This window comes from Crocodylus siamensis, chromosome 1, assembly GCF_052110815.1.
Source record: "Crocodylus siamensis isolate JL-2025a chromosome 1, ASM5211081v1, whole genome shotgun sequence".
NCBI classification, from domain to species: domain Eukaryota; kingdom Metazoa; phylum Chordata; order Crocodylia; family Crocodylidae; genus Crocodylus; species Crocodylus siamensis.
The window spans coordinates 410,299,754-410,324,549 of NC_143395.1; the positions used below are offsets into that span (position 1 = coordinate 410,299,754).

At 42.5% G+C, this 24,796-nt stretch overlaps 1 long non-coding RNA gene across 1 annotated transcript; it reads right to left on the reverse strand.

The window, feature by feature from the left end:
* Window positions 1-1,095: 1,095 nt before the first annotated feature.
* Window positions 1,096-23,568, reverse strand: LOC149875379 (uncharacterized). The gene is made up of 3 exons (XR_016440027.1): window positions 23,463-23,568; window positions 17,750-17,928; window positions 1,096-1,476 (listed from the first exon to the last, which is right to left on the reverse strand). It is a non-coding gene; the product is annotated as an uncharacterized LOC149875379 (long non-coding RNA).
* Between the last annotated feature and the right edge of the window lie 1,228 nt (window positions 23,569-24,796).

Below are 24,796 nucleotides of genomic sequence, written 5' to 3' on the forward strand. Positions count from 1 at the left end.
GGTATTCTGGGGTTTGGTCCTGCATGAAAACGTGCATACTTAACAGTTAAATGTCACTGAAAGTCAGAAGATTAAACCACTTCAGAGATTTCATTTGGAAACTATTGGAAGCAACAGTTTAGCTGTGACACAAAGGACTTGATCGAGGTCTTGAGGTCAATTTCATCCTTCCACAGTGCTGAAAGAAGCCCACCACCGCCACCACCACCACCACCAAAACAGCCTGGTAAGAATGTGAAAAAGGGGCGAAATTTCATGAAGTCAGTTCAAGTAAAACTCTGACTCCATTCAAAACTGTAATCTCAGCATGTGCTCCAGTTATAGTGCTTAAAATGTCAGTGGGTTTGTGTAGGTAATTCAGAGACAACAGTAACAAATGAGGCAACAAATAGATGAGAGCCAAAGCCACAAAGGCAGTTAGGCACCTGACTCACATTGACTGATGGACCAAGTTCACTGCCATAAAAAAGAGAGCTTCAGTGTAAGTAGAGTATGATTTTTCTATAAAACTAAAGAGGCAATATAGCACCTCAATAGAAATCATATGAAAGAGCTAGAAGGGACCTCACAAGCTTTGAAGTGAGAGAAAGAGACAATAAAATAAAGTTCCCGGCTCTTTTTCTTATTCTTTACCATTCACAGGAGCATGGAAATCACCATCCTGGACCTGGCTCGGCTTTCTTCCTGCCCTGAGTTCTGTCTCAAGCAGGATGCATCTACACATCACCCAACAGCTATGTAGCAACATACTACATTGCTGAATGGTGTGCTACGTCAACGTAGTGATCTTGCGGGTCTACGGGTGATCGCCAGCTATGTCACCATAGTGCCGCACTCCCCCAGTATAGTGCACCACTACAGCAACATAGCGGTGAAATCTAACTGTGCTGCAAGCATAGTGCTGTAACTGCCCACTCTGCATCATGCTCTAGTACTTCCAAAAGCAAGTACAGGCAGTCCTCGGACTTACGACACAATTGGTTCCTGCAAACAGTGTCTTAAGTCGAAATGTTGTAACTCGGAACCAATTTTCTTATAAGAAACAATGTTTTAAATGGGGGGTTGGTTCCTGAACCAAGGCCTGATACCCTATTTTCACCAAAAATACCCCAGACTTTTGTACTCAATCAATTATAGATAAGTAATATAGCTATATTTATGTATTTATATTGTAAATAGCAATCATATTGATTTGGAAGGACTTCTTTGAGGTGACTTTGCTGGACTTTTTGAAGGGCTCTTGGTTGGACTTTTTGAAGGGTTCTTGGCTGGAGTCTTCTCAGGAGTCTTGGCTGCAGGGTTTTCTGGAGTCTTGTCTGTTTTCTCAAAGAAAGTGGCCAAGGAAGTTCGTTCTCTAGGGAGATGAGCGATGTAGCCAACTTGTCCGCTGACGTGGCGTTGCAATGGATCGAGCATTGTAAAGTTGAAACTGATGTCATAATCTTGAAACAGGGTGTCGATTTATAAACGTTGTAACTGCGAAACATAATTCAAAACCTTGTAAGATGAGGACTGCCTGTACTAAAACATGGCGCCATACAGTGACATGTAGATGTGCCCACAGTGTCCAATACTAGATACTTCAGAGCAAGGGAAGAAATCCTATAAAAATCATATATAAGATTACCTGCTCCCAAGGAAGTTTCTTCCTATCCCCTCCTGGTTAGAAATTGACTTAAGGTCTAAAATGTGAGGTTTTATATACATTCCAAAATGGCTTGATGTTAGTGTTTTATTAACTGAGAACATCATTCTGACACCTTACGCCAAGTTCAGGAGACCTGAGTTTCTGTGAAAGCAGGCAGAGCTAGAAATCTGACTTACCTTCTATAGGCTTAGTCTGTAGCTCATCTGAAAATACATCATTCATCTAGGTTCAAATTCAGAACTCCCCTTGTTTGGTTTTTTTCTTGGCTGCTGGTATCTAAGGCTTTAATACATGTTTTATGAAAGGTTTCTCAAGGGAAAGGGTTTCCATGTCATAAAACTGTGCAGTGAAATGGAACTTGGAGTGATTGTAAGGGTGAATATTTATCAGTAGGATGCCTCTGAAGTATGTTCATGCTCGCCTTCTACATAGAGGTGACTCTCTCAGAACGCAGCAGTGATTTTATAGCAGGACTCCAGGTCCTTGGAAAATGCCCCCTCACCATTTCTTCTGAAAGAATTACAGCCCTACCCTGAGTTGTAGAGAGTAGTTGCTTCCATTCTTCTGTTTAGTCCTATGCAGAGGGATTCAGTCCCCCTCAGCCCTCCACAAACCACTGCATCAACATCCCTGATGCATCTCTGAAGCACACTGAAGGGTGGCACCTTCTTTTGAAATAAATCTAGGATTGATGCAAGTCTAGAATTAAGAGATGGGAATGTCATGATGCAATGAATCGTGAGATGGCAAGGGTCTGAAGATGGAGCAATAAAATAAAAAGGTTGAATCTCTGAAGTCCCATTTGTATTGACACATTTTATGCTTCCCTTTCCCTTGATTTGTTATTGGCATCTAACCCCACCTTCTAAATAAAGCTAAGTTTGGGTTTTGAATGACACAAAGAGAAGCATAGTTGACACTGCTCTGTTATACCTGGTTTCACGTTGAGTTTATTTAAAAACCGAATATCACGTGACTTCACCTGAGATCTGGCAAAAACAGCTCCTTAGCATTTTAGAGACCTGAATGAAAGCCTAGGAAAATCAATTGGAACCTTTCCTATGGATCATAGGTTAGGTTACATTATAGGTCTTGCTATAAAACTTGCGTGGAGGAGAACAAACCACCCAAGTATAATGACATCATTGTGATTTCGATTTTGTGGAAATGTTTGGCTGGGTTTTTTAAGCAAACACGTATGAGAGATTCAATAAAATAATCCAGTCTCGCTACACTAAGATAGGACAGCATGTCCATTAATTTATAAAATAAACACTGGTTGATAAAAGCAATAAATAAACTGGAGATAATTGGTCTGTGTTTCTATCGTATTTGAACCATAAAATCCAATTTACCATTTGCTATTTCAAATTAAACTGGGGAAATGAGACTGCATGCAATCACAACTGCTCATGTCCTGTAGCCATTGTGCATTTTGAAACTCTTTTTCCTTATCTTAAATATGACTGGTGTCTAAGAAAGACCCTTTGACAGCTGTCACTGAAATTTAAAAGTCCTTGACAACCATGTCCCTGTTTATTCCAGCAACCATTACATGGTTCAGAGAAGATTAGGTCTGGTAATATGACTTGAAAGTATGACAACTTTGTTAGGATTCTTTCAGATATCTTAATTGAGGTGCATCTCTGACCCTTTGTCATGAGCAGCTAAGATATTACTTTGTGTGTTCTTGTGTGTATAATTCAGATATGAATGGGTTCAAAATAAGTGCATCTCTAAGGTCCTCTGAACCATTACAAAAGTTGTTCCTTGTCATAATCTAAGGTGATTGGATTGAAACTGAAGTGGTTTGGCAAATTCAATGAGTTAGTGAAACTTCATACTGCAAGGTGATTTTCTTCACAGACTTTCACAATAAAATAACCTAAGGACTCCTTCAGGTCACCTGTACTACTTATGGCCTATGAATTTTGTTCTTGGTGCCTAGCAAATGCTACTCCTTTCATAAAGCAGAGTAGGATAGAGATTTTCCCTCCCATTTTACACAGGGATAAATTGAGACATTGATAGTTTGGATTTAGCAAAGCCACAAAAAGGAGTGGCAGCATTAGAAGCTGCACCAGAGTCCAGCTGCAACCCCGAATACACTGCTATGCTAATCAGCCTGAGTGGGTTCCTACCTTCTGTATCATGTACACACAAGGTCTATAAGACTCTTAAAAGATAATGCATCTCAAAGTTTCTGAAGCAAGAGACAGATGACCTACCCTGTTCAGTTAGTTCTGATGGGGGTTGGAGTTAAGAAGGAGATTGATGAGCAGCTGGAAAGGGAGGAACAGAAAGGCAGGCTGTGCCTACAAGAAATGTGAAACTTGGCAGACTAAAAATGCAATCCAGAGATTGTGAGTGGAAAGAGTAATTTGGTCTGCATTTTATAGGGTTAATGAAGGACCAGAAGTTCATGATGAAGAAATTGAGATGAAGTAGAAGCCACCAAGAACTGTGGGAAAACTGATTTTAATTATTTTATTCATGATTTCTGAGCTAGAACCAAAAAAGAGAAAATAGAACCATTTTCACTTTGACAAATCACAATATTATAGAAACCTGCCCCCCATCCAGCAATTTTGAAAGGAAAAAGCACTGTGAAGGAAAATATTTTGACCAACTGCAGTATTACTCTTTTATGACTTTCCACCTTCAACCATATGACAAATGTCTTAAGATGTTCCTCAGGTTCCAAAGAGACAAAATATGAATGCGAAAGCTGCAGAAGCATCAGATGCTGCAGTTTTAAAAAATGGTAACATTAATAGATGGGCATTTTAGAAAGAATATAAATAGGAAATATACAAAAATGCTTGTACAAAAAGAACACATGATATATCAAAGTAAGACCATACTATATTTATCTCCATATCCTTACATATTCTTATTCTAGCCATATGTACTAATTTTTAGCTTGGAAGTTTAGATCTATAGATTTAAATCTAAAGCCTATATTTAAACTTGTATTTCCAGCAAATCTGTTCTGGTTAATAAAGTGTTTTTATAAGTTAAAGAGGAATATCTAAAGGTATAGTTCTTTTTAACATTGAAAGGGCATGATTCAGTTTCATCTCAGGCACATCTACATGAGATGTTTACTGTGCAGTAGACTAATTAGCTGTGCCGTAAACATCTCGGCATCTATACCTTTACCCCTAATAGGCTGGAGTAAACTAATTTACTCCACACCACAGGGGTTCTCACACTTCGTGATACTGTGACCCTGAGTGCTGGATGATAGTGGCGGGGGATGGGAGCTCACACGCAGTAACTACTGCTGCCATCCACCACTCCGCACCACCATCGTGCTTCCCTGTGCCACCATGCCAGATGACAGGAGGCTGCCGTGCTGCATGGGACCAGTCCTGGGCACAGCCCACACTCCGCGCCGGGGAAGATTCATGCTGCCGCTGGTCCCAGGTGACAGAGGGAGCCTTCTCTCATCCAGCACATAGATCCCGGGGCTCGTACCCATGGGAGGGCTGCCAGGCAGTACTAGACTCCTCCTGGGGGTGTAGACCCCCAGGAGGCATGCCAGATGACAGGAAGCTGTGCCTAGCGCCAGGAAAGATTCATGCTGCTCCTGGCTGCAGGCAGCAGAGGCAGCCTCCTCTCATCTGGTGCGCAGATCCAAGGACCCACATCCCCATGGAGTGCAGCCTAGTGGCAGGAGGTGGGCAGAGCCAGGGCTGCGCTCCCCACCAGGCTGAGCTCCATGGGGCTATGGAGGTGCTTGGAGTGCAGCCTGGCATCAGGAAGCAGGCAGAGCCAGGGCTGCACTCCACCTCCCGCCACTGGGCTGAGCTTTATGGGTCTCCACCAGCCCGACAGAGCTCAGCCTGGTGGCAGGAGATGAGCAGAGCCAGGGCTGCACTCCCTGCCAGAATGAACTCCATGGGGCTACGGACCAGCTCAGAGTGCAGCCCTGGCTCTCCCCTGCCTCCTGCCACTGGGCTGCTTCGAACCTGGAAAACATTTAGAAACTTTCAAAATGTTTCGAGTGCCCTCATTTCATTTCAAAGCTGTTTCAGAGCTTTTTGATTCATTTGGATTTTGCTGTTTTGAACTCAAAACACATCAAAACAGCTTTGAAACGAAACACTTGGTGAAATTTTGCACAGCCCTAATGCTTATTTTCTTTTGGAAAAGAAACAGAGGCTACATAGTCTACTTAGACTAGAAGAAGAGCTGATGATTTATGCGTGGTCTGCTGTTTCATTCAAAGCGACCTTAAAAAGAGTCTGTTTCAATAAAAATTGATACCCTGCATCCAGATAGCAGGCCCCAGCTGGTTGCTGTTCACCACACACTTAGGGACCCTGTAAGTGACTAAGATAATAGACTCTGTGACAACATGTATGGGAGTTCAATATTCTAAAAATATGGTATTGTTAGAAATACAGGGGCTGGAGAGATTTCTTATGAAACCTAGATTAAGTAAATTGAGTGATTAAACAGAAGAAAATAAATGTGAGTATTTTCTCAAGGAGTTTTTTTGGGGGAAAGGTATCTTGTGACACTGATTTGAAATCAGCATGCTTTTGATTTTGTTTGTATTAGGTAGTAGTAGTATGGTTTACTTTTGTGTTCCTTCCTTGCTTCTTCATGTCCTTGTGCCAAGGTATTCAGCAGAATGTTCATTTTTCATTGAAATATGACATGTCATGCCCTGAGCACTTCTGCTATGGCCTGTGAGCCTGCAACCTCTTGAGTCATCAACCCTGTGCCTTAGCACCCGTGCCACTCCAGGCCCCTCTTCTATGTTAACTGTGATTTATAGGGAGTGTCTATATGTCACCCTCTGACAATATAGTGACACATTACATCACTGTATGGCATGCTACGGTGACATAGCAATCACGCAGGTCTATACATGCTTACCAGCTATGTCACTAAAATGGTGTGTCCCTCCCCCCAGTATAGTGCACCGCTATAGTGATAGCTTATTTAGCCTAGAGAACACTGAGGGGGGATTTAATAGCAAACTTCAATTACCTGAAGGGTGGTTATAAAGAGGATGGAGTGGGATTGTCCTCAGTGATGGCAGATAGCAGAAAAAGGAGCAATGGCCTCAAGTTGCAGCAAGAGAAGTTGAGGTTAGACATTAGGAAAAACTTTTGCAATTGGGGGTTGTAGAACACTGGAACAGGTTACGCAAAGAAGTGGTGTAATGTTCATCCTTTCGGGGTGGGGGGTTAAGACCTGGCTAGACAAAACTGAGATAATATAGCTGGCAACAGTCTTGCTTTGAGCAGGGGGTTGGACTAGATGACTTCCAGGGGTCCTTCCAACCCTATTTTTCTATGATTTTATATCTAGGAGTGCTGTAGGCACTCTTCATAGAATAATAGTCCACTTCTCTAAGTTATTTCTAATTTGTCTGGCTGTTCACTCAAAGTAAACTTCCAAACTTTGGTAAGCAACTCACTGTCTCTTTTAGCATGGCCTAGAAGCTCTGTTTCACTGTCTGGGATGATTAGTTGATTTAGGTAGTATTCAAGCTAGTGGCCTTACATGTCCAAGTTAATGTATCTTCAGAATACATTTGAGTGGCCCTCTTACGGCTACCTCAGAAGTCTAACAGCATTAATATTTCATGCTAGTGGCATTTTTTGTATTTCCTATGAGTATTTTTTCCTGTGGTTTCTAATATTGTGTCCAACTGGGCAGTGAACTGACATCTTTGTTATCTCTGCTGAAATTTGTATTGGCGACTTGTATTATTCTGTCCAGTGCATTCAGCAAGATGAAAGCTGATACTTAAAACTCAAGTTAAGCTTCCTGCAGAGCTATCCCAGCACTAGGAAGCCTCCATAAAGACACCATCCTAAGAATACACAGTAGCATGACTGCAAAATAATGGAATACAAGGGAGTCCACTGATAATGTTGAAATTTTCTCTGAGCAGTGATGCTGTGCTATCTGTGGGCCCCACAGATCCATACAGCATCCATCTAGCTCTGCAAATTCAGCTCCCACATGTCAAGGAGAATTTTTAGGAAACTCCAGAGTGGCTTGATGTTCCTTGACCTCTGCATAGATATTTCCTCCCAGGGACATCATCCGAGACTAACAGATTCTATGATATGCCTATGAAAACCACTAGGAGGGTCTATATTAAAACACAGGCCTCTAAACTCCTCATATTTAGTCTCAACAACAAGATTTTTCTTTCTCTACTCTTTTATATGGGATTTATTCCAGCATACCTGTGTAAATGTGGTTACATGATTAGAACAAAAAAGTAGGAACACAATGCAATAGAAAATAAAGTGGCAGATCCTTAATTAGCTTCTGTCTTCCCTACAGTTCTTCCCTGTCTAAATTTTTTTTCGTGTGGGTTCAGGCAGATGGTTATTGCAGACTGGACTGTACTACTGAGAATTAGGGCAGTAGCAAGGGTATGTGTCTATTTTAGTTTAGTCTGATTTTACTACCAACTCTAATATTGTATTGGGATTCTCAAGACACTCACTTCACTCAGTTCTCAGATGCAGATGTGAACCACACCAATAAGTGAAGAAAAATAGGAGCCAGCAAAATCTCTCCTTCCTTCTTCCCCAAAAAAGTATTTTTCTTCAATGTTGTTTCTGTCTTCTTCTTTTATTATTATTTCTAGAGAACTGCTGTGAAATACACAGTTCAGTTCCCAGTTCTGAAAAACAGAGACCCCCCATTTTGCATCAATCCCAGCTCCTATTGCTCCTCCTGTCACTTCTCCCTGAGGTTCTCACTTATCACATCAGTTGGCTTTTGGCAGGTTTCAGCTGCTGCCAAACAGTCACTAAGAACTACTTTGAAGTGTAGGGCTCATGTCTGACTAAGAGTGCATTCGGGAGGGTGATTGATGCAAGGCTGTGGATCCCTGTTATGTCATGTCAAGGCTTGTAAATCTCATATACTTTGCAGTGATGGACTGGAACTAAAGGAAAAAAAAAACTAGACAAAAGTCAGGGCTTGGGAAAGCAAAGGTTCTTGCATCAAGGCAATCATGGAGTCAGAGACCAGACGTACCAATTAAATTATGTACATGCCCAACAGCACAAGTAAGAAACCCCTAGAAATCAATGAAGAAAATCCTGAATTCTCATGTCTAGGTCACTGCTAAAGTATAGGTCAATAGGAGCAGAGAGATATGCTAGATGATAAGCTTGCTGCCAAAATCTGTACACTCAAAATTAAGCAAAGTTATAAAGTAAATAAGAACAAGGTTACAAATGCCAGGTAGAGACAGCGATCATGCACTAAAAGCCATTAAGGCTCATCAAAAGCAAAATTCACTCAGGTGCAAAGGAGCACAGTCCTTTTGCACAGAGATACCCTCCAGAGACATAGTGAGGCACTAGGGCTTAGCTGTTTAAAAGAGCTTTTTTATGCAGCCTCTGTACTATGAGTAGGGTGGTCACTGATGCATCCCCAAAATACTGGACATCCCCTTGGTGAGAGGCACCACCCTCGGCCAAATGGTGGTGGGGCACCACCTCCTCGGCCAATCAGCAGCAAGGGGTGGGGCCACCAGGCCAGTCAGCAGCAAAGGGCAGGACCACCACAAAAAGGCCACCTCCCTCCCTAGGTGGCTGAGAAAGCTACTCCTCTAGGCTGTGCACCACCCTACCTCTAGGCAGAGCCAATAGAATTGTGAGGACAAATAATTGACATATATTTCCACCAGTGAACCAGAAAACAGGACTTTTTGTTTTCCATTCCTCATTTAGAAATGCACATGGGATAAAAGGTAATTTAAAAATAGGATGTTCTGGTAGAAAACAGGACCTTTTGCCATAGACATTCCTACACTTCGGTTCCCTGTGTGCAAATGTCAAATAATAATAGTTTCCACACTTGTTTTGGGTGTTTGTAGAATACATTCATGAATAGATTAGAGGCTTTTGTTTTCTGAGGTCATGAGCACCTTATAAATACTACTACATTAGGGAATATACCTACTGCTTAGCAGTACAACCTTCATTGTCACTGCATTCATTGACCGTTTCACCAAATGCAGACAGATATTAAATTGCAAAAAATGGTGAAGTTCCACTATGAACATGGCAAATATTCAGCTGGTGAGGATGGAGAATAATTGCACTTGTTAATTTTCAAATGGGTTAATTGCCAGCCATTGGTTGCAGCTTGTTGATATTTCACCTGCCTATATATTCGAGCTGCCATAGCTATATTTTGTTTTTAGTCAATGTGGCCTCTGAATTAATTTCTTTCTGCTTTCCTGCCGTACTTTATCAGTATAAAGCTCCAAAACACAGGAGTTTTCAGCCACGACTATAGTATAGATGATGCCTCTGTGCTGCAGTGACATTGAAAGAAATATCTAGTGTTAATAATTTGATCATGTACAGCAGTTAAAGGCTCATACAGGAATACAATAGAGGGTTGTGGTGCAGAAATCTAGTTATTTCATGTTCTGTTGATTGGTAATAATCATACGCTGCACCAGTGTGCAGGTCTTGTGATTTAATGTTCAAACAGAGAAGGAAAAACTGATACGTTGACAAATTTTTCCTTGTAACTATCCTTTCTCTTGGGTGAAACATGGAGTATTTTGTTAGTGTTTTAAGATATTTTCTTTTGTTTTTTTTTAAAATGTGTTTAGTTCTCAATGAAAGTACTGCCTATACTTTTGATTATAATGTGTAGGAAATATTGGCAAAAAAGGGAAGGATGAGCATCTTTTGGAGACACATACTAGTAGTCAGAATTTGATCGTCTACGTGCTGACACAGTCCCTATGCTCCTGTAAGTTCACTCTTCATTTATTTATTATGGACCTGGTCCAAAGTCCAGACTGCCAGATGACTTTAACCAGGTCTTCTGTGTACATACGAGTGGGAATGACTCCCAAGGAAAATGGCTACTCCATACAGATAAGAGTTTGGACTTGGAGAGTGTACTGTTTTCCTTTTTTGAGAGATGTGCGGGGTCCACACTCCTATTGTATTTACAGCTCTTTAGAGAAATGCAATAGCTGAGGTGACCGCGTGTAGCCTTTACAAAGATTTCTAAGTGCAAATACTCCTCATATTAGATAGCACAAAACCTGGACAGATCCAGACAAAAGTAATCAAACTTTACCCCCAGTTTCCTACCTTCCTTTGCTTGCCACTGTGGATCTTCCCCTAAGCTTAGGTCTGAACTCTGAAGAATGATGGATCATCACCATCTGCACGTGGCTTTTCCTCCGTCAACAAGTCTGTCTATCTGTCTCTATCATGCATCTGGCTTCCTTCGTCCTCTGCAAGCTCTGCAGTTAAATAGGAGATCTGAGGAATAGAAGGGCACCCGTCTCTTCTTGTCCCCTGCCCTCCCTTCTTGTGTCTGTGAGCCTCTGTGTCTTCCTCTAGGGCTCTTGAGCTTTTTAACCCAAACATTAACACACGGTTTCTTTCTCTTGCTGCTTGGAGAGTGGAAAATCACCAATCTCTAGCTCGTTCAGGCAAACTCGGTCATGGCTGGTTTTCCCTAGACTTTAGTCCTCTCATCGCCCCGGGTGCTCACACTTGAATGGGAGCCGGCACGTTTCAACAGCTCTCCATTGCTGCTGGTCTTGGAGAGATGTGACACATCTCTGCCATCAAATGCCACATTCTCGGTGTGCTGCCGCATTCGTGAGACAGCAGTTTCTTATCTATGAGAATTCACACATTGTATCTACACAGATTCCCCAAACTGTTATGAAATGTTAGATCTGTGCATTATTATGACTTCTGCTACGTGCCTGACCTAAAGTAACAGTGGTAGGACCCTTTTTGGTTATAATTTCAAAACTGAGATGCAACTACATTCTTTGAATGTCTTTGCTCAAGGTCTCTGAGGATATATCTAAGTACATGGGATTGCAGAACCAGGAAATGAACTCAGATTTCCTGGATCTCCATCCTAATGACACAATCATTTTCTTTTTCTCTCCTCCCAGTTCGCATTTGTTAGTGTGTCTTTCTTCGCTTGCTTTGGCTTGGTGCAGCATTCAGTCATAATCAGAAACACATGGTCTAATGAAAGTAAACTTTTGCATGTCTCTCAACTACCGTACTCCATTCTTCATAGTACTACTATGTTTTTTGCAGGGATGTTTCTCACTCTTTTATCTTATTGTGTGGTTATAGTAGCTTGAATGATCTAGTTTTAAAGGGTAAAAGAAGAAGAAAAAAGCACACGGTTTGCCATTATAAAAAGTGTTGGCCTAGGATGGCTTTCAGACTCAATATGTTGATGACACAGTGCCACAGAATATCTCTTGTAAAGTGGTAGGACACTGAGAAATTTGGGGAAAAATGCCTTCTTTGAAGGCCACATAAATCTGTGCTGCATCTGTTAAAGTTTTACCTACTTTTTTAACTTGCCGGTGCCCATCATGGGGTTTTCCCCTAGCAAGCCCCCTTGGAATGAGGTGCAAGGCTTCGGGGCCCGAGTGAAGCAGGCTGGTGAAGGAAGCATTTCCAAAGCATCAAAGGTGCACTGATTTAGATGAAAATAAAAATGTACACTAGGAACCTCCAGCTTCTCTGGCATATGTCTTCTGTACCTGGCTATATAGAGGATGGTGATATAGATGAGCCAGTATTTTTATAAAAGGAACACTCTGGGGCCCTAATCATGGTCCCCCTGTTCTGGATACTGTACAAAAGCAGGTAAAGAGGCAGTCCTTGCTCCAAAGAATGTGCTCTCATGATCTTCTTCTTTTACATCTGGTTATCAGTCTCAGTTGTGTGGAGTTTTTTTTGTTTTGTAGCTACTTCTGAGCATTTTTCTTTGCTCCAGAGGTTTACCTCTCCTCTTCCCCTTCTTTAAGTGACTATTTCCATTTACATGATGGAGTTAAACAGGTCATTGTTTGATCTGGTATGTAGCTTAGGCTGTCACTGCTCCTTTTCCAGACCCGAGGAAAGGGCACTTTGCTCCTGAAAGCTTCTCTAACATTTCCCCCAACTGTGCAGTTGGTCCAGTAAAAGATATCACCAAACAGGCCTTGTTTCTCACATGTTCACTGGACCATCATGGCTGCAACCTGACCTTCTTCTACGTTGGCAAGCTGGTGATTTTCATCAGTCCTACCACTTGATGAAGGGTTTGCATAACAGTCCCGTTGTCTGCCTCTACAGACATTAATGCCCATTTGTTTGGTGTTCCCATGGGTGCGGGGAATTTCTCCTAGTTGTGAATGTCATAGTTGTAATCTAAAAGCTCATTGGTGGCAACTTTGACAGCCTCTGACATTTTACTGCTAGATCTCAGTGAAGAGTGATCTACATTTAAGACAAGAACATTTCTAATCAAACTCTTATCAAGGAGTTTGTTGCAAGGATAATTCATTTATCAACTAGAACTTCAGAACATTGTCTCATTTCTAGTCCCTGCCATTCCACATAAGTCACCCAACAACTCATTTGAAGCATGAATTATGTCACAATGAGATCTGTAGACACTGCTTGAAGAAATGGGCATGCTCAGTGGATGTCTTTCATGCAACTGTGAACAAACAAACGGCAGGACGCTTGATTAAACAGCACAAGTGTGCACTGCAGAGCAAATTATGATAAATTGCTAATATTGATTACTTTTAACCAGAAGGATGATATTGTCTGGGGTTTAAATTTAGGAGTGCAGCCAAACATACCTTAACCTCACCTCTGCACTGGGGACTGATACAAAATGAATTGTTGTTGTTCAGGGTAGCAGTCACAATTATGTGACAGTTGATTTATTAATTTAAAGACTGAGCTACAAATGTGTTCGCTATTGCCAATGCTTTCTGAACTGTGATTCTAGCAATGGCTTAGCTTAGTAACTTTGATTGCTTTCAGATGTTGTTGGTCTTGGTTTAGTGCCTGTAACGTATCGTAATGCTTTTGATTAAAGATAAACTCATTTAGGTTGCTTGAGGTTGCGGGGGGAGGATAGGTTATTTTCCTACGGAGCTGTATGTCAGTCGTGGCCTCAGACCTGAACCTGCCTGCTCATCCCAGTCTGCTACCTCTCAAGCTGACCACTCAGGCTGAGCAGACTGGTCAGAAACCTCCATTCGGGGCTAGCTGTCCACCCACTCTCTGCCACTGGAGTGATCGGCCAGGACTGGGGGACCCATTACTCCCTCGGCTATAAACCCCTGACCCAGAAGAGAAAGTGTCTGACTAACAGGTACTAATCCTTGGCCATGCTGCTTTGCTGCCCCTTATGGTTTGTGCTCTACCTGCTCCTTGCGTGATTTCTTGGCTAGCTGACCTGGCTTTGCCCTCAGCCTCTGGCTTCCTGACTCGGCTTTTCAGATTGATGTTTTGCCTTTCTGGTACCTGGATTATATTCACTTCCCCCAACTCCATTTGGCCTCCTCAGACCTGGCTGTCCACAGCCCGGCATGATGCTCTACTGCTGCTTTTCTAGCCACATAGCCAACTGGGGGACTGTCTATACCCCAGCAATCACTGGGAGGAAGCCCCATCCTGAAAACACATTTGGTGCATCCCCACGAGGAGGAATGCACATATTTGTGCTGCTGCTAGTTGTCCCCAGGGAACACCCCTGCACACTTGCTCTAGTGCATGGCAAATTGCCCCAGATGAGATAGAGGAGGCTGGGACCAGCACCTGGGCTGGCTCTAACAGCTTTATGTGGGGACCTGGGAGCTTCGCAGAGCTCCAGCAGCAGCAATCCTGGCATCCAGAGCCTGGCCAGCAGCCAGAGTATAGGTCTGGCTGGCCAGGCTCTGGTTTTAGGCAGCGTGCGCTGCAGCCACGTGCACCGCTGTGCTTTTTTCTGGCAGGGGTTTTTTTGATGCCAGGATCTCCTGGTATCAAAACCCCCCACCACACTGGAAATTAGTGGCACAGTGAATGCCTGCACGTATGGGTCCACAGCACTGTAAACTGCACATGCATGTTCATCTGGATGCGCCCATTTTGTCCACTTGCTCCCACTTCCCTGCACTGAGTGCTGAACCTGAGAATGAGAACTGGAGGTAAGTCCTGGGGGACTCTTGGCATTTGCCAAAAAGTGGCTACACTGCAGGATTTTTTTTCCAGCATTGGCCACTTGCTCTTGTTTCTGAACAAGAGCAAGTGGCCATGTGTACATTCAGAGTAGCGCACCCTGGCACAGTCCGATGGAAGTGAGGATATCCTTTGGAGCATATGCCGTTTCAGCTGTCAATGGTATTGAATTTATAACCATTTTTATGGTTTGGAGTTGCATGTATTGGATAGGCTTCTGCTGCAGCTTGCACCCACTTCACTACATGCTTAGTTTTCAGTATTTCAGAGTATGCATATATAAGAACTGACATGATCCTCAATTCTTTCCCTAGCTCCCCAGCTTTGCTACAGTGGAGCTAGGGAAAGAAGTTGATGTGTTTGTTTACCACTCATAGGTTTCTATCTCTACATTATACCTTTCTACCACTCAGTATGAGTCTAACATTTTAAATAATATTTCTTTAGTGTTTTCAAGTCCTTGAGAGACTTTCTCCCTCACTTCCTGCCACACATATGCATATGTATCGAACTTTCAAAATTATAAAATATTGCACAACAAACTAATGGAAAGTTAAATTCTGCTTATGTAGTCAATCAAAATTACCAAGGAAAAGCTAACAGAATCTTCCTTAATAGGTGCATTGCCGGCAGATCGAGGGAAATGATTATTCCCCTCTATTCAGCACTGGCAAGGATGTGGAAAGCACGCTGGCCAAGTCTGCAGATGGTACTAAGTTATGGGGGAAAGCAGTCATGCTAGGGGATAGGATGCAGGTCTAAGTGGACCTGGAGAAAGGCAGGTGGAGTGGAACTGTATGCAATTTAATAAGGATAAATGCAGAGTGCTTCATTTGGGGAGAAGTAACCAGTGATGTGAATATACGTTAGAAGATGTCCTGGCCAGCACGATGACTGAAAAGGACCTCAAGGTGATGGCTGATCACAGGATGAACATGAGACTCCAGTGCGACGCTATTGTCAACAGAGTGAATGCATTATTGGCATGCATTAGCCGATGCATAATGAGCAGGGCTGAGGAAGTGATCCGTCCTGTCTACTTGGAGGACTGTGTCCAGTTCTGGGCACCACACTTCAAAAAAGATGTGGAAAATCTTGAAAGGGTCCAGAGAAGGGCCACAGGAATGATTAAGTGACTGGAGAACAAACCTTATGAGGAAAGACTAAGGGATCTGGTACTGTTCAGCGTGGAGAAGAGAAGACTGAGAAGGGATGTGGTGGCCATCTATAAGTGTGTAAGGGATGACTATCAGGAGCTGGGAGAAAACCTGTTCACTAGGGTGCCCCAGGGGAGGACAAGGAATAATGGCCATAAGCTGGCATAAGGATGGCTTTAGCTTGGATTCAAGGAAGAACTTTACGATGCGGATGACCAGAAAAGACCTTCCCATGGAGGTGGTGCAGTCCCCAACCTTGAAAATCTTTAAGAGGAGACTGAATAGACATCTTGCTGGGATCATTTGATTTTAGCAGTATTCCTGCCCAGAGCAGGGGGTTGGACTCGATGATCTTCCTGGTCCCTTCCAGCCCTTAATTCTTATGATTCTATGATTTTATGATTATATTATTCTAACACTGAAAGCAGAGAAGCTGTTCCCTGTCGGATGAAAACTTCTGTATTTCAATCAAAACATTTTAAGGTTCTTTGCACATATTTTCGAGGGTTCTCCAGTATTGCAGTGCTACAATGTATGGCCATAGAGCCTGTATGATTTCTAAGCAAGCTAAATTAATATCAGAGCTGGTCAGGGAGATTCCAGCAAACCATTTCTCACTGTGGTTTGCTGATTGTTGAACTTGAAACATTTCATGGAGACAGTCCTGCTTTGACAAAGTCTGGATAGATCCCAGGCCAGGTTCTGATGGAGTCCTGCCTGCCAGGCATGTTTTAAAACCTGTCTGCCTGGTTTCCTGCCAGCTCACTTTCTGTCTTCTTGGCAGCTCACCTGCCAGCCTGTTTTGGAGTCAAAGACCCAGTGCTTCCAGGGCCTGTTATCCTGTGGCAGATAGCCAAGAGGCCTGACTTGGAGTCTGAGCTCTATTTCCTTTATGGAGAATCTCAGGATGTTCCAGTTTTCATTCCAAACCTGAATGAAACCATATTCTGAAATACCTAAATCCTCTGAGAAACAGCCTTGCCTTTCTCTATGCAGTTCTAATTGCTATACTTTTAATTTGGCGTAAAATTAATATGTTAATTATTGGTACAATTAGTATAACAAGGCCTCTTGGATGTACAAACTCATTCTGCTTATGGTTCCTAGGGCAGTCTAACTTCCAGTCCAATTAGGATTCAAAACCAAGAACTGAAACACATTATCCCTTTGATGAGAAAATAGGAGCATGGAAGCAAAAGAGAATTTAGAGAAGTCTTGTTTATCACAGAGAAGCAGGGACCACAGATAAAAGTCTCCATCTCCAAAGTTCAGTGAGATGGCGGGAATCTTCCAGACGTGTTTGGAGTATAAGTTGAAAAGGTCTTAGTCCTCTCTTTAGAGAGTGAACAGGTCCCTTACAAAAAATCTAAGCCCTGTCAATGGACATATTTCCAAAGTTATGACTAGTAACTGCTCTCCACTCCTTCTCAAAATAGTAGTAGTGGTAATAATACTTCCGTGGTAGCACTTTTCTCTATAGATCTCAAAAGAATATTGAGTGGAGAGCAATACCTTTATCCCCATTCTACAGAAGGAAAAACTGGGGCACAGGTCTGTGGAAGGATTTGTCCAAAGTCACTCAGGAGGTTGAAGCCAGAGCTAGGTATAGAATCTGGGTTTCCTCAACACATGTTGCATCCCTTTTGTATCCAAATCATTCAGATCAATCAGCGTACCATGTAGTTGTACCAGGGAGAAAGTTCTGTTTGGCCATCTAGGCCAGAATGCAAAATGGGATTTATGCACGCTACCTGTTTTTCATTTGGAATTTATTTGCCTTTTCTCTGATGAGAGATTCAGCAAGGCCTTATCATATGTTCATCCGCATCTGAAATCCTACCTGTTTTAGCACAGTTCTCTGTGTTCTGACATTTAGAAGACAAACAGCCTATGCATTTGAAAATATATCTATTGTACACGCTTGGGACACCTACCATTTGAGTCTCTTCCTGAATTTGGGCCATGGTTCTTGCCAGTGTTACCTCTGGCAGTGTTGCCAGTTCTTGCCTCTATAGTATCGTTTCTTGTGCTGTCCTAGATATAAATTCATTATCTTGCATCTGTGTGGTTAAAATGATGATAGTCCACGAGCCGTTTTCATGACTGAAACCATCTGAACTCAGAGAAACAAAAACAAGGCAAAGGGCTTTAGAGGTTCAATACTACTATTAAAGAAGCCACCACTGACCAACCGAATGCAGTAAATACTTGACCTCAAACCAGCATCATTTTCAACCTGGCTTCCTCCCCTTGAGTCTGGCTGCTGATTATGGCAGGAAAGAAGAAAATATTATTAAAAAAACATGTAAGAGCAACAAGACAAAACAAGAGCAAGGAGGTAGAAGTTGGGGAAAATACTGGTGGATCAGAGACCTTGACTGACTGGTAGTTGCAATAAAGTGAATTAAGAATACACCACTCCCTCTGTAGAGCAGGAACATGAAATAAATGGAGTCAGGTTGCATTTTTCTGCTGCTTCTCTGAAGCTCACTCCTGCAAGATGGAAAGAGCCACTTAGCACTCTCAACTTTCTGAAGTCAGCTCAGACAAGGCTACTCTTAGTACACCAGATCTTACACACATATAAAATTCGGGTTTTCTTATACTACTTGTTGCCATTATATCTCTTTTTCTTCCACCCCATCTTTCTGCAACTGAGGCCGGTAGACTTAGAGTTTAACTATAACAGTGGGTCGAAGGTCTTTTAATGCAATATTCACCCCCTTTACTACTGGTAATTCTCAGGTCCAACACCTTGAGAAGGAGCAGAGCTAGAAATAAACATTGTCAGATGGAAAACTAGGAATTCAGGTTTTCAGATGTTTTTCAAGCTCTGTGTGACATTTTTTCCCTAGACCCAGCAGATCATGAAATATTGAACCTGAAAGCAGGAGTGACACAATGTATCTAAAAACAGACTGATCTTTCTGTGATCTCATTTTTTTACTGCTATAGCTCCACTGGCTTCATTGGTAGTACACCTGATTTTGACTGGAGTAATGAGCAGTGAGTCAGACCAAAGTTATTTTAAATATTTTAATATTTTTTAAATATGCCATTAGTTTCTCCTAAATTATTTTTTTCCAACCGACTGAATTCATGGCATCAAGGTAACCTAGAGTTTACAGGTATAGGAATAAAAATGACAGTGCCCATGCATTTATTAAAAACTCAGTTAATATTTTTTTCTAAGATGACTGCCCTATAAAATGTAAGGCTTAAGCAAAATGCGGGATGGAAGTAAAAAGGTTTTTATTGGCATGAGTCTGGGAGGGCTTGCATATTTCACTTGTTCATTCCAAATTTGTTCTAATAAAACCTTTATATCTTCATATAACACTGTGTGCTCTATGCAGAGAGGCAGGTCTGTGAAAATGTTTGAGATGCAAACTATTTTTGAAGAAGGATTATAGGCACTCTATAACTGTAAACTGCCATAATGTTTTATTATTGCAATTAGAAGTAAAATTGGGAGGAACCTATTCCTTGGTATAAAGTTAAGATAGTTTCTTCTAGCTGCATAGATCTTAAGTTAACTTTAAGCTAGTGAAATATCTGAACTCACTAAAAAGTCAGGGTAAACAGGTTGCCTCTTCAGCTGGAACTGAAGGATAGTACAGTCGATGGGGTACTGATTGGGATGCAGTAGGCTATAGAGTTCTGTATCCTGAGTTGCCCCTAATATAATGTTTTAGCCCTGTTGGGCAAGTCGCTTTACTTTTTTGTGTTTCTCTCCCATCCTTTTTCTCACGCTCATAAATTTAAAATTAAGATCTTTATGGAAAGAGCTTTCTGGTACTATGAATTTCTACAGCACTGAAACGCAACGGAGCCGTGATCAATGGGACAAATAGGCTGTGCTATACCACAAGCAATAAGACTATATTGTCATGGGAGATATAAAGTAATGAGTAGGTTTAGGAATGTGTATAGACAAAATGGGGTATGAGGTGAAACTGGACAAGAGTCACAGTGATAGGATAACATGCTGGGGTCACCTGACCCCCAGTTATCTTTCCTGCTTGGTGCAGAGGGCTGGACCCATCCGCCCTTACAATCTATGAACCTATGAATCTATGCATTTATAGAGTCAACCTTTTGGATGTGATTAAAATGATCAAATTGATTTTAAAAACCAGTGATTCATTACCGATTTCCTATCTGCAAGCAAACAGCTAAAGTCTGATGGAACTATCTGAAGTAAGGGAGGTGTGTCAGAAGCTTTGCAGAATATTTGATGCGAAGGCATATGTCATTATAAGCAGTGAAATAAAATGAGATTTTGCTTTCAGTTACACTAGCATAAATCTAGATTAGCTACATTGACTTCAGTGAAGTTACTTCTGGTTTGCATAAGTGGACAAAAGAGTAGAATTCAGCTGTCTGACACTATTATTCTGCATGTCTTTCATGAACCCAAACCATTGCTGATAGCAGTTTATCTGACATCTAAATCTTCTTTTTTGTTATCATCAAGGCTAAATAATTCCTTCCAACTCTGTCGCTTTTGATATTTGTTCATCCCAGCTCTTAAAAAAATGATCTTCCTATTGCCCGTAAAAATATGTAGCTGATGAAATCTGCTGTGTATTGTCTTGGTTTGCAGGCATTCAACAGAACAAGTGAACAATGGCAGTCTCCAGAGTGAATGGCATTATTCAGCGTTAGCACATAACTTTGAATTACTTTGTCAAAAATCGATCTGAAAAAGTCAGCCACAGTATGACTTCCAAACTGCTTTGAAACACTTAATCATTTTCACACTCTGGTTTATATATAGCTACAGATATGATCTGCTATCAGTGGCATTTAACAAACATTAAGAGGCAGCTCATTCCATGGAACAAGTGGAATGAAGGGTCATTTGGCCAAAATATCGACACAGCTCTCATTCATCCAGCATTAAGATTGCATGTTTATACCCTTTCCTTATGATCTTTTGAAGCACAGAGGGGCTCTTCCAATAATAATTGAAATCTGCAGAAGCAAAACAGTAAAAAATAATATAAATCAGTTGAATTAGACTGGTGTAAAAACAGCATAGTGGAGTTGAAGCTTAGGTTCATAAAAGAAGATTGTAAATGTGTTTGACAGGGGAATGTTTTCATGGTTTAGACAGGTATGCCACATTCCCTAAAGAAAGAGATACTGTTTAAATAGGTGGAGCTCTCAGAAAAATGGCTGTTTATTTGATGCCACATTAGTTTGCAGAATTATTTGTTATAATATTTCTTCAATCTAAGAAACTCTGAATCGGTGCTTGGTTTTTTACCGTCTTTTTGTGGGAAGTCACGTGCTGCAATATGCAGATGGTGTGTCCGTAGAACAGGTTCCGCTGAAATATCAGCTTCCACAGAGGTGCAAAGTGGGGGGAGAGATCCTCATCTGAAGTTCATTTATTCTCTTGCCCCCATTTTTAGCCTTTTGGATTCACTGGAGACTATCGAGATGTCTCAGGAAGGATCTAACCTATGAGTTTTATCCATGCTCCTGGATGACAAAAAGCTAATGAAAAGTATTGTCACTCTTGTAGGCCAAGATTTCCACTTCTTTTGGGGAGATAAAACACCAACTATATTGTTACCATGACTGACTACGGGTGGTTCCCATGTACAATGCAAGGCCTTAGTGAAGAGTTGAATAATTCGCTACTCAAAAGAACACTGTCCCTGTAGGTCAGCTGTAGACCTGGATACAGTTTTCAATAGTGGGCTACATCTCAAGAATAACTCAGTGAAGAATGTTTTGATGCTGTACGTAAGACAGAAAATATATTGCAGTTATATTCTAATGTGTATGATCTGTGCATATAAAATCCCTTGTGGAGCTTCAAGTGTTGTTTTTAAACTGTGAACATGTCAGTGACTTGAGAGATCACTTTCCTCCCATGCAAGTATGTCTTTGTGGTGAGTGTAGCACGCCCTGCACTCCCACAGTAGATTTAAAAGGGGTGTGCTGCTGGTAAGTCATTTTCCATTACCAGTCCTTTGGAAATTGCCTGCTTTCAGCTGGGGTCACCTTTATCGCACAGTGCATGAAGGGTGGGTGTGTACATATGGGTGGCCAGGTGAAGGTGTTAGAAGGGTTACTTTAATTCTCAGTGAGAAAGGACCTCTGTGAAGTGTTTGGCTCACATATATTTTTGTGGATTTTATTTTCTGTGCTGTGCATTTGAATGATCACAAAATGCCAAGAGTGAAGGATTGATGCTTAACAGCTGAAAGAAAGAACTTCATAAATTCCTCTTCTCAAAAAATGTCCTCCAGTGCATCTCATCTAACCCAGAGAGCTAGCCAGTGGATTTTGAATAAAGTGTGATCAACATAAATTAGGCCTCTATTAACCATGGATCTTAAAGTATTTTAACCAAAAAAAAAAAAAAAAAAGGTATCTTGATTTCCTTTTCCTGTTGCCCTGTTATGTGTAGTATCATTTGATAAGGATTGGAACTTCAACAGAGATGTCCGTTAAGTAAATAACAGGATTTTAGATGTACCAAAGCGCTGGCAACTCTTGCTATGGATCCTGGAGATTGTTAATAGTTTATATAGTTTTTGATGGATGGTATAATGAAAGAATAATTTTAAAATAGTGTTTGTCTAAGTTTTATATGGAACTGTGAGGGAGCGGGGCCTAGGAGTGGCCGTGAACTCCCTAGCGCCCCCTACCGTCACGTTACGGTGGACTCAGCACCCTCAGAATCTCGCCCGCCACGACTTTGATGACAAATAAGTTGTACGGGAGGCTGCCTCTGTTCCCTTAGTTGACGGTACCGATGTTCCTGCCCCTACTTCGAAATGGGGTATTTCTATGCGCCCTGCCTTAGGGGCTATGCGTGCCTCCAAACCTCCCCTTCAGCATGCCCCAAGCCTCACAGCTGTTCCGTGGGACGTTGTTCGGTCCCTCGCCCCTCTGGTGCCCTCTCTCTCGGGCATCCTGGGCTCCTCGCCCACCTGGCGCCCCCTTGGGCCGGGCTCCTATCTTCCAGCCCGCTCCCTGCGCCCTGGGCATGTCTCGCTGGCATCCGACTGTCGCTGGCACCCCCTGGGCCCGGCTCGCTACCACCGCCCTAATACCGGTGCCCTTGGGCCTGGCTCGCTACCGCCGCCCTGCTACCGGTGCCCTTGCCAGCGTTCCTTGCCTACTCGCCCTCTCTCTTTCTCTGCCCCGCTCTGGGGCCTTGCCCTCTCTGGGGCCGACACTGCACGCCTCGCGCTCTTTCTCTGCCCTGCTCTGGGGCCTTGCCCTCTCTGGGGCCGACACCGCGCTCCACACGCTAGGGGCACAGGCGATCGCCACCGTGCCTGTCCCCTTGACCCTTCTCTGGGTCCGGTTGCCCCACTGGGCAAAACACCACCCTTATGGGCTGGGGTCTGCAAGCCCGCACACCGCGCCTCCCCGGCGCAATACGGTGCCTCTCCAGCACAGACAATAGTGCCCCGCTGGCACTGTGCCCCTACTGGGCACCGGGAACCCCCCAAGCTGCTGGGGAGCCCCCGTGAGGCCTCCTCACTCCCCTACAGCCTCACCTGGTCCTCCGGTGCAAACTGTAACATAAGCTCAAGCCACCCGGCTGTAACATAAACCACCCAGAGTCTCCGTGCTCCAAACATAAACACAAGCCCCCACCAAGGCTCTCAAGCCTACCTCCCTTTAGGGCGTTCTTGTTCCCCACATCATCGCAGCCGGTTAGCGTGGTAAGGCTGCGACCACTAACTCGGGCCACTCAGCTCAGCCGCAGAGCTCCTGCTCCTGCGGCAGCCAGAAGGGAACTGCAAGGCAGGCTCCGGCCTAAGCTGTTTATAAAGGCCCGGCCCTGCCCCCTTCTGGCCATGGGACCCACCTGGTCGCCCTGGCAACTGGCACCTGAGCTGCCCGGGTGATTGGCAGCTCTGCCAGTCACACTCGCAGTCACGGGGCACTTACATGACTCCGTGACAGGAACTTAAAATGCATGTATGTGTAATCCTTCGATCAGCTTTTACTTAAAATAACGTTGGGCTAAGATAACTACTGCAGCCTTCACAATAAATGCAGCATCTTTTAAGATTTCTCAGAGGGAGAAAGAGTTTGAAGGCCATTATTGTAACACTGCTAAATGTCATTAAAATGGAGGGCCGCTTTATGGATACTTTTAAACATCTTCATTAACTTTCCTAATTGAAGGGATTGAGATTTATAGCTTTCCTATTTGCCATGATAGATGATAAAGCTGACAGTATACAGAGTGCCAAGAACTGTGAGATATGCTTTGACCAAAGTCACCCTATATGTTGATGACATATGTGAGTTTTCTGGGATGATACTTTACCCAAATGAAAAAAAAAAAAGGTAATAAGAAAAACAACAATAATATGGATCTTCAAAGGAGATAGATACATTTAATCCAAATGCCCAAACTGAAATCCTGAATTCTGACTGCCACAAGTGCTGAACACTTGTAGCTGCTATTTAGATCAATGGAAGCTCTGATATGTTAAATAACACAAAAATCAACAGGGCTGAATAATGATACGTATTCTGCAAAATCAGTCTCTTGGTGTCTCAAATTGGACACTGAACATTAGTTGATTCCTTCAGCATTAATCTTCGTTCCAGATTATATTGGAACACACACTGCATTTGTAAAGCAGTATTACAGGGAAACCATGGTGGCCCAAGAATTACGTGAGAGGCAAGAATTATTAGGGTGATATCTTTTACTGTACCGTCATAGTTTGAATAGATGTAGACAAGCTTTCAAATAATTAAAAAGAAAAAAAGAAGGGAACTGATTCTTTCCTTTTGGGCCAGCATTTCAATTGATTTCAGTGAAGTAAGCTGAATTACAAGATTGTAAATGAAGACTCTGAAAAAAAAATATTGTTCTGTTCAGTGTTGATGCTGGCCATTAAAGCGTTAATGTTGGTATACAAATGAAATTGCATTAAAATGTTATTCTCCCTATTGAGAATATTGTGCCCAAGTGAATAAACTTCAGA